Source organism: Notothenia rossii, assembly GCF_949606895.1.
Source record: "Notothenia rossii genome assembly, chromosome: 9".
Lineage (NCBI taxonomy): Eukaryota > Metazoa > Chordata > Actinopteri > Perciformes > Nototheniidae > Notothenia > Notothenia rossii.
The window spans coordinates 42,934,691-42,943,043 of NC_136907.1; the positions used below are offsets into that span (position 1 = coordinate 42,934,691).

General features: G+C 43.0%; 1 long non-coding RNA gene across 1 annotated transcript; it reads right to left on the reverse strand.

The window, feature by feature from the left end:
* Positions 1-6,407: 6,407 nt before the first annotated feature.
* LOC307020422 lies at positions 6,408-8,052 on the reverse strand. Its single transcript, XR_013802888.1, has 2 exons — positions 7,625-8,052; positions 6,408-6,515 (listed from the first exon to the last, which is right to left on the reverse strand). It is a non-coding gene; the product is annotated as an uncharacterized lncRNA (long non-coding RNA).
* Between the last annotated feature and the right edge of the window lie 301 nt (positions 8,053-8,353).

Consider the following 8,353-nt stretch of genomic DNA (forward strand, 5'->3'; position numbering starts at 1 on the left):
GGTTAAACTAAACTTGAACCCGCTACGGAAAAGCAAAGTCCATCCGAAGAGGAAGACTGAGCAGGGCCACTCAGAGAGAAGCAGCTCAAAGAGGAGTAAAGATAAAGGGCAGGATCGAAAAGAAAGAGGAGAGGAAAGGGAAGGGAAAGGAAGGTCCGGGAAGACGAAGGGTAGCAGTGAGAAAAGGAAGAAATCCTCCAAGACAAAAGGATTGACAGAGGACGGTGACGAAGAGGAAGCCAGAGAAGAAGGACAGAAAAGCACAGAGACAAAAGGTGGGAAGCAGAGAACAGAAGGAGACTGCGACGAGAACCCGCATTTGGAGAACTCCCAACCTGGAGTCAGCCCCAGAGCTGCGGAACAATCAGCCACTGGACTGGGACACAGCACACAGGGGGGCAGTGTTCAGGGAGCTGGACTGGTTATGGGTACTCAGCCTTCCTTACAGCAACCCTTATCCCTCTCTGCCCCTGACAGGGATCGCACTACCAACCTCTCCCTGCTCGGTACAGCTGGCTCAAACCTGACTGGCAGCAGCCTCTCTCAGCAAGCTGGGAGTATATTACTCAACACCCCCGCTCCAGGATCTAATCCACACTTCCCAGGTGGTCCAGGTCCTTCCCTTGCTCCTAGCATAGCCATCAGTGGTGCCTCTGACAGCTTTAGCAGAGCAGTCGGGGTCGGCCTCATGGCTCCTGCTGCCTCTCTTTTAGCTAACACTGTACCTGCTAACCCTTTGGTAGCAACACATATATCCCCTCTTCATCCCTCCCAGTCTGCAGGACTAGCCTCAAGTTTAGCAGCAAACCCACCCGGTAATCTTGCACCTGTGCGCTCACAGAACATGCTTCTCCCTGACGATTCTTCTCTTGTAGCAAGCCTGAAGTCTGATCCAGGCCAAGGACCGGGCTCTCAGACTGGGGAAGGAGACCACCAGGGCCTCACAAAGGCTCCTCCAAGCATGGATGTTTTGTCCACAGACACTACTCCTGCACCAGTGACCACTGTGGAGAATCTGTCAGACACTGAAAGTCAGACAGGAAGCGGACCCAGTGGCTCTACAGTCCATATATCAGCTGGGGGAGGGGCTCCAGGCCTGTTGGGAGGCAGCGTGCAGGCAGCAGATGTGTCAGGTGTTTCTGCAGCTTTGAGCGGATCCTCCACAGCCGAGGCACTGCTGCAGCAGGAGTACCTCTCAGAGGAGGGGGGAGCCTCCCCCAGGAGGAAGCTGAGGCTGGTTCTTCCTGAGAAGACTACCAGCCGACCACCCACCGCACTGGAGAGGAAAATACGCTAGCAGCTCCACCCGTGTTTAAAGACTGGATCGTATTGAAAGCACTTCCTCATTAAACATGGTTTACACCAGATGCAGAGACTATGTTCTTCATGGTATGAACTACTGCTGGAAATTCTTTTTTTGTAATTTGTTTGTGTTAAACTGATGTTTGGTGTAGTTTCTTTTTATAATTACATATTTTAACACAAAATCAAAGTGATTTGTGTTATTTTTTAGTTTAAAGTTGATTCTTGGCCTTCGTGGGAGAAAACCATACGTGATCTTCATAAGCAGATGGTTGCTCAGTTGACTAAGAATAATGTGCACTTAAAGCACTTCAACTAAAATAGAAGTTTCATTTGAGTAAAAATCCTTGCTGTTATTTTTACGCTCCAAAGGTCATTTTTTATCTAGAAACAGACTTTGACATACTTTCAATCCTGCCACATGATCTTCATCCCTATTACTTTTCTTAACAACATGTTAACTCTCAGAGAAACATGATATAAGATCTTGTATTTTTCTAGCTGGCAGGCCGGCTAACGGAGGTAGCGGTAGACTAGCGTACAGCAGCTATTGGTAAAGCAGCAGTTAGCGGTTAGCCTTTCTTTAGCAACTTGCTGAGAGTTGAAGCAGAGCAGCCGGACGACAAAAGAGGAAAGCCAGACAACATTTCTTCCTAAAATATGAACCGGTTTCAACAAAACAAACTTGTAAAGCACTGTAAAGCTTTAGCGTTATGCACATCTCCTCAGAGACTGCACGACCCGCTCACCAACGTCACAGCGGGGAACAACCGGTAATCATGGCAGAGTGGGACCAAAAGAGGCATCATCCTCCTGGTTATCAGTGTAGCATCAAAGTGGTTTTGGAGATGTTTAAGGTAAATTGGTAACACAAGTTCCTCCATTTGCTGACGAAGATTATGTGATATAGTTGAGAACTCTAGAACTACTCAATAGATCTGGAGGCTGATCTGTCGACTGAGAGAGAGAGAGAGACTACAGTGAAATACTTCACTCTTTATCTGTAATCTTATTTAAATGTTCTTTGTGTATGTTTAATTTTAAAATGATGACTTTTCTCCAGCAGTTAGCCTTTAGTACCCGCAGTGTATTCAGATGCTTCACTTCAGTCAAAGTACCATTACATTATTGTCAAAATACTTCACTTCAAGTTAAAGTCCTGCATTCAAAATCTTACTTAAATAAAAGTACACAAGTATTATCATCGAAATAAACTTAAAGTATCAAAAGTAAAAGTTAACATTCTGCAGAAAAATTGCCTTTAAGTGTGCTTATACTGTAATTATATTTACATCTGAGATTTGTAGATAATATAGTTACATCAAGTAGCATTTTATTTGACAAACAAAGGTCTGATTGACTTTATTTTTTTTAAATAATGTGACTCTTTTGTGACTTATAGTCCACCAGTTTAATTTTTAGAGAAGCTTTTTTCTTAAAAGTATAAAGCTGTTCAATAAATGAAGTGCAGTCAAATTACATTATTTCCCTTTTAAATTAAGTGGAGTAGAAGTATTAAGTTCCATAAAAAGTGAAGTGCAAGTATGTCAAAATTGTACTTATATACAATAAATGTCCAATTAGTACAATATATATATATAGTTATAAAGTGCTGAAAGGAAACCAGCAGTGGGATACAGGTGCATTGGGGCGTCAGTGATAAGGCGGCTCATGAACCTGAACGTGACAAATGGTAACAGAGGTGACTCTGACCTCAGGGCGACTGCAGATGGTTGCCGGGGCGTTGCCGTGGAGTTGCCGTGGCGTTGCCTGGCGTTGATGTGTCACTGCGGGTTGAGTTTCACCTCTGGCATTATTAGGACAGCTGACCTGACTAGCAACCTCTAAGTGCTTCTGCAGTCAGGCAGCTCTACATAACTGAACCTCCAGCGTCTGAGAGTCTGAGGCCCCGATGGACGCTTTTCAAATCCATGTTTGTCCCTGCCAAGACTGGAGGAGATCATGGAGCAGATATCTCACCATGGTATCAGTGGAGCTGCTAATTCTCAGAGAATTGCGTTTCCAAGAAGCCTTGTTGTTTCTTGTTGCTGTGCTAGCAAAAGAACAACATCCTCTTCCTGTTTGTGCTATACCTAACCAACAGCTTTCTAATCCAAAATCAGAGTACACAAAGTAGTCTAGACAACGAATGATCAGTCATGTATTGATCAGAAGATGGCATTAAACTAGAACTGATAGATATCCACTCTCTATCAACTCTGGTTTGGTCTCCACTTGGTCTTACTCCTGAGGGAGGTACAGGTCTGTTTAGCTGCTAAAGCGTCACTGTGTTCACCAGCTGAGGCCTGTACGACGAAGCCGGTTCAACATAACCTGGATATGTTTGAGTTACCTGGTTTACCTAATCCAAAACAACGGGGGGCGCACACAGGGTGGAGAGGTGGAGTGAGGGAGAGAAAGGGAGAGAGAGAGAGAGATATTGAGCGAGGCAGAGAGCGTGTGCAGCGGCCTACTTGCGCACAGAGCCGGAGTTTGTGAGATAGCCGGCTTGAGAGTCAATTTCTCTTCAAAATATAATTGATTGCCAGCCTCCCTTGTCCCTGGCTGGCTTGCTAGCTCGTTGGTAACGTAACCTATTTCTTCTAATGGGCCTGCATCTGGCGCTGAGTTGCCATATTCCTTTCATGAACCACTTCCTGATATCCATTGTTGCAGATAAATATAAATGATAACAGCCAAACTAACCTAACAAGAGTAAACTGACAGGCTGCTGTGCCGCATCTCACTCAAAAACCCACATGACTCAACCCAGCGAAAAACCAGCTCGCGCGCAGCCTTTAATTCAGAATTTCATAGCAAAATAAAAAAAATGATCTTAAACTAATCTTTCAACATAGTTAAAAAAAAAAAATAGGAATCCTGAATCCTGGGAGAAGTACTCAGATCTTGTACTTGAGTAAAAGTCGAAGTACCAGTGTAGGAATACTCTGTTACAGTAAAATTCCTGCAATTAAAATGTTATGACTCAACCCAGCGAAAAACCAGCTCGCGCGCAGCCTTTAATTCAGAATTTCATAGCAAAATAAAAAAAATGATCTTAAACTAATCTTTCAACATAGTTAAAAAAAATAAATAGGAATCCTGAATCCTGGGAGAAGTACTCAGATCTTGTACTTGAGTAAAAGTCGAAGTACCAGTGTAGGAATACTCTGTTACAGTAAAATTCCTGCAATTAAAATGTTACTCAAGTTAAAGTACAAAAGTATAAACTTCAAAATGTACTTGAAGTACCAAAAGTAAAAGCAGTCATTGTGCAGATTGGTGCATTTCAGAATAATATATATGATATGTTTTATAATGATTGATTAAAGTGTTCTCAAAGCTGGTAAAGGTGCAGCTAGTTTGAATGACTTTGTATGCAGGGTAGCTTGGGAATTTACTCCAGGTGGAACTAAAGTCTGATTTAACACTTGGTTATATTTCACATCATTAATCCTTATTTTTATAAATGTCCCAAATGATATTCTTTTAAAGTTACAATAGTTCAATAGCCAGCTATGTAACTTAGTTTACTGAAATTACTGCTACTCATTTTTAGCCATGGTTGTGACATATTCCTCTTTATTTGTATTTTATTACTAATGTGTGCTTTACTTTTTGATTATTTCATGTCTTCATGTTTTACCTGCTATTATAGTTTTACTGTAACACTGTTAATGGGGCCGATAAAGGACTTCTGATCCTGATTTCATGCGTTTCAATGATCTACAGTGAGATTGATGCGGTGTTCCAGTGCTGATGCAGCTCCCTCTGGAGGCCGCTAGGGGGCAGTGTGTTCTTACTGAGGAACAAGAGCTTTGTTCAGAAGGAAAGGGAATGTAACAGTAATCTGATTAGGTATTTTGAAATGTAACTGTAAGGGAATACAGTTACTTTTGTTTTATTATCCTGTTTATGTAATCCCATTACATGTAATCTATTACTCCCCGAGCCTGCTATTACATTCAAAGTCCTCAGTGAAGCAGCATGGATCTGTTGGAGGAACACTTGAAGGCAGAACTTCTCCAGCAGCTCAAACTCACTCAAAGCTCTGTCAGCTAGCAGCCAGCTGCTCTGGGTTCTGCTCTTCTCTGATCAGGTTCTTTACCGAAGAGCTGGGCTTCTTTTAACATGTGTTTTTATGAGCATTTTGAAGTATTGCATTATAAAAGCTGTTGGAAAAGGGAAGAATATGAAACATTTTCAATTGCACAAAAAGCTGGTGGTTTTTGACTTTTTGAGAAAAGTTGATAGGATAAATGCATCATGGGAATATTTCTGCAGAATTTGGGGTAGTTACATTACATGACATGTCACTTGTTAGACTCTTTTATCCAAAGCGACTTACATACTCAGTACTGTGGGCAATCCCCACAGGAGCAATTTGGGGTGAAGTGTCTCAGGGACACAACGACATGCTGACTGCTGTGGGGTTTGAACCTGTGCCCCCCTGATCCCAACCACCAACACACTACACACAACCCACTGCACCCCACGCCCCCACATATTTAACCCATATGTTCTTGCTGTTGGATTTATTGGTCTTCATGAAACATGGCCGATACCAGCCGACATGAAAGCTCTCTCCATTTTGATGTTTACAACATCTACTTGTTGTATTGGTTTGATGCCAGATCGCAGCAACGTGTAAGGAAACGTTGCAAAGCCTTTATTCACCAAACCTACTGATGTACTCATGACCAACTCACATTCTGTTGTTTAGAGGTTTCAGGTGTTTGGTCACACACCAAAGAAAGAGATGATAATAAAAGTTGACCTGATGATGTCACTAGAAGAAGTCAGATGAGCTCCACACTTCATATTTGTTGCTAATCAGTGAACAGCAAAGTGAATGGGACTCTTTTCCATGAGTGTAACATTAATTTTTAAAGACCCAATAAGAGTTCAGAGAAGGTTCAAAATACATATTTACTGAGAATTCAAAGACATTTATTTTGCAATTACAGCTCAGCTACTTCTCCATGAATGAAAAGGCCAGGAGCAGCAGCTCCCTGAGCCGCAGCTACAGCTTTACATTACCACGTGCAGGTCATTAGAGCGGCTGTCACAAAGTGTCCAGGACGAACAAAGGAGAAGGAAGCGGGTTTGGAGTAAAGACTGCACATCAATGCAGCCTGACTTTATTCAAACACATTATTAGAATCTAAAAATAAGAAAATCTTCATGGTTGTTGTTGCCCAGAGTCCTTTCATCTGCCAAGAAACACATGAATACAAAGAGATACAGAGCATCATCATTAACACTAAAACAAAACTTGATTTGATTAAAAAAACAACATTAAAACGGCCTGCCCGGCAACACGGATACTTTCTTAAATAGCCTCTGTGAGCAGAGAAATAGAGAGGACAAAGAGACCATGCAACCCATCACACACTCTCTCATTAACACTTCACACACACAGTTTGGATCCAAATCAATATCATCAACAGACATATGCCAGGAGGAGGAGGAGCTGTCATCATACAAAGGAGTATTTTTCTTTTTTTAAACAAAGAATTGTTTGACATTTCATTATTTTAAGGACTAAAATACATAGAGTTTCTACCCTGCAGATCTGAACCTCACTGCGAGACAACAAGGACATTTCTTTCAATCGTACACAATTATTATTATCATTATTATTATTATTCACAGCCAGCCTCCACTGCCGTTCTACCTCTGTATTCCTCAGCAGAGTGAACTCAGTCATTATCACTCCGTGCAGCACTACAAATCCAATGCTTATATTTAATAATTAAAGAACCAGCGGGGAAACACAGCTTGTGTGTTATTTGGTTATCCAACTATTATTGGTGCCACTGTGAGGTCAGAGAGGACAAACGTCTTGGTTTTAAACGGACAGATCAAACTATTATGTTACAGTCATTTACAGCCGCTCTCAGGAGGGAGCCTTTGGATACAAAATGTGATGAGGGGTGGGGGGTATATACACCTGTTATCATGTTGCACAGCACAGGACCTGCACACCTCTCCTAAACATGATTTAAATTCAGAGCATAGCATGTAGAAAAAGACCCAGCCAACAACAGAGCAGCCGTGGGACATGACACTTCTTAACACTGGCCTGTTGTGTAAACACACACACACACACACACACACACACACACACACACACACACACACACACACACACACACACACACACACACACACACACACACACACACACACACACACACACACACACACACACACACACACACACACACACACACACACACACACACACACACACACACACACACACACACACACACACACACACACACACACACACACACACACACACACACACACACACCCCTTTACTCAGTGTGTCCAGGTGGAGGTGCTCTGTGCTTCAGGAGGTTGGTGGTGTGGCAGTGGAAGGGCTTGCTGAGGTTTGGTGTCATGGTGTCCTGAGATTAGCTCAGATAGAGAGGCTTGTCTCTCTGCAGGCCGCTGAGGAGGAGAGGGAAACACATACATATCAATTTGTATTCTTTTTTTTTTATTCATCAGAGTTGTCCTGTTCCCCCCAGCAGAGGTGGGAGAAGTACTCAGATGTTGTACTTGAGCCAAAGTAGAAGTACCAGAGTAGAACTACTCTGTTACAAGTAAAAATCCTGCATTCCTGCACCTGTAGCCTCACCCAGTGATGTCACGGCGTCCTGCAGTACACCGAGACATCACTGCAGCACGGTGAGGAGATTTAACTCTTTATATATCCAAAAGTGAACCCTAGCACCTACCCGTCCAGAGAGGGGTGTTGGTTCTGCGTGTGTCGACCCAGCTGATGGTAGTCCACCGATGATGACATCACTGCTCCACCATTCAGCATGGCTCCTCCCAACTGCTGGTAGTCAGGATGCAGGGAGGGGTGGTAGCCCTGCAACACAACACACCGTTTAATAAAAGCTCTCTTATTTATTCACATCATAACTGATCATGTCTGATCACTGAGGGAAGGAAAAGGGAGCAGAAAGAGGCTCATCAGTGTGTCCGTGCTGTCTGGAGCACGTCTCTCTTCAGGGACGTTTTGTTACATCTC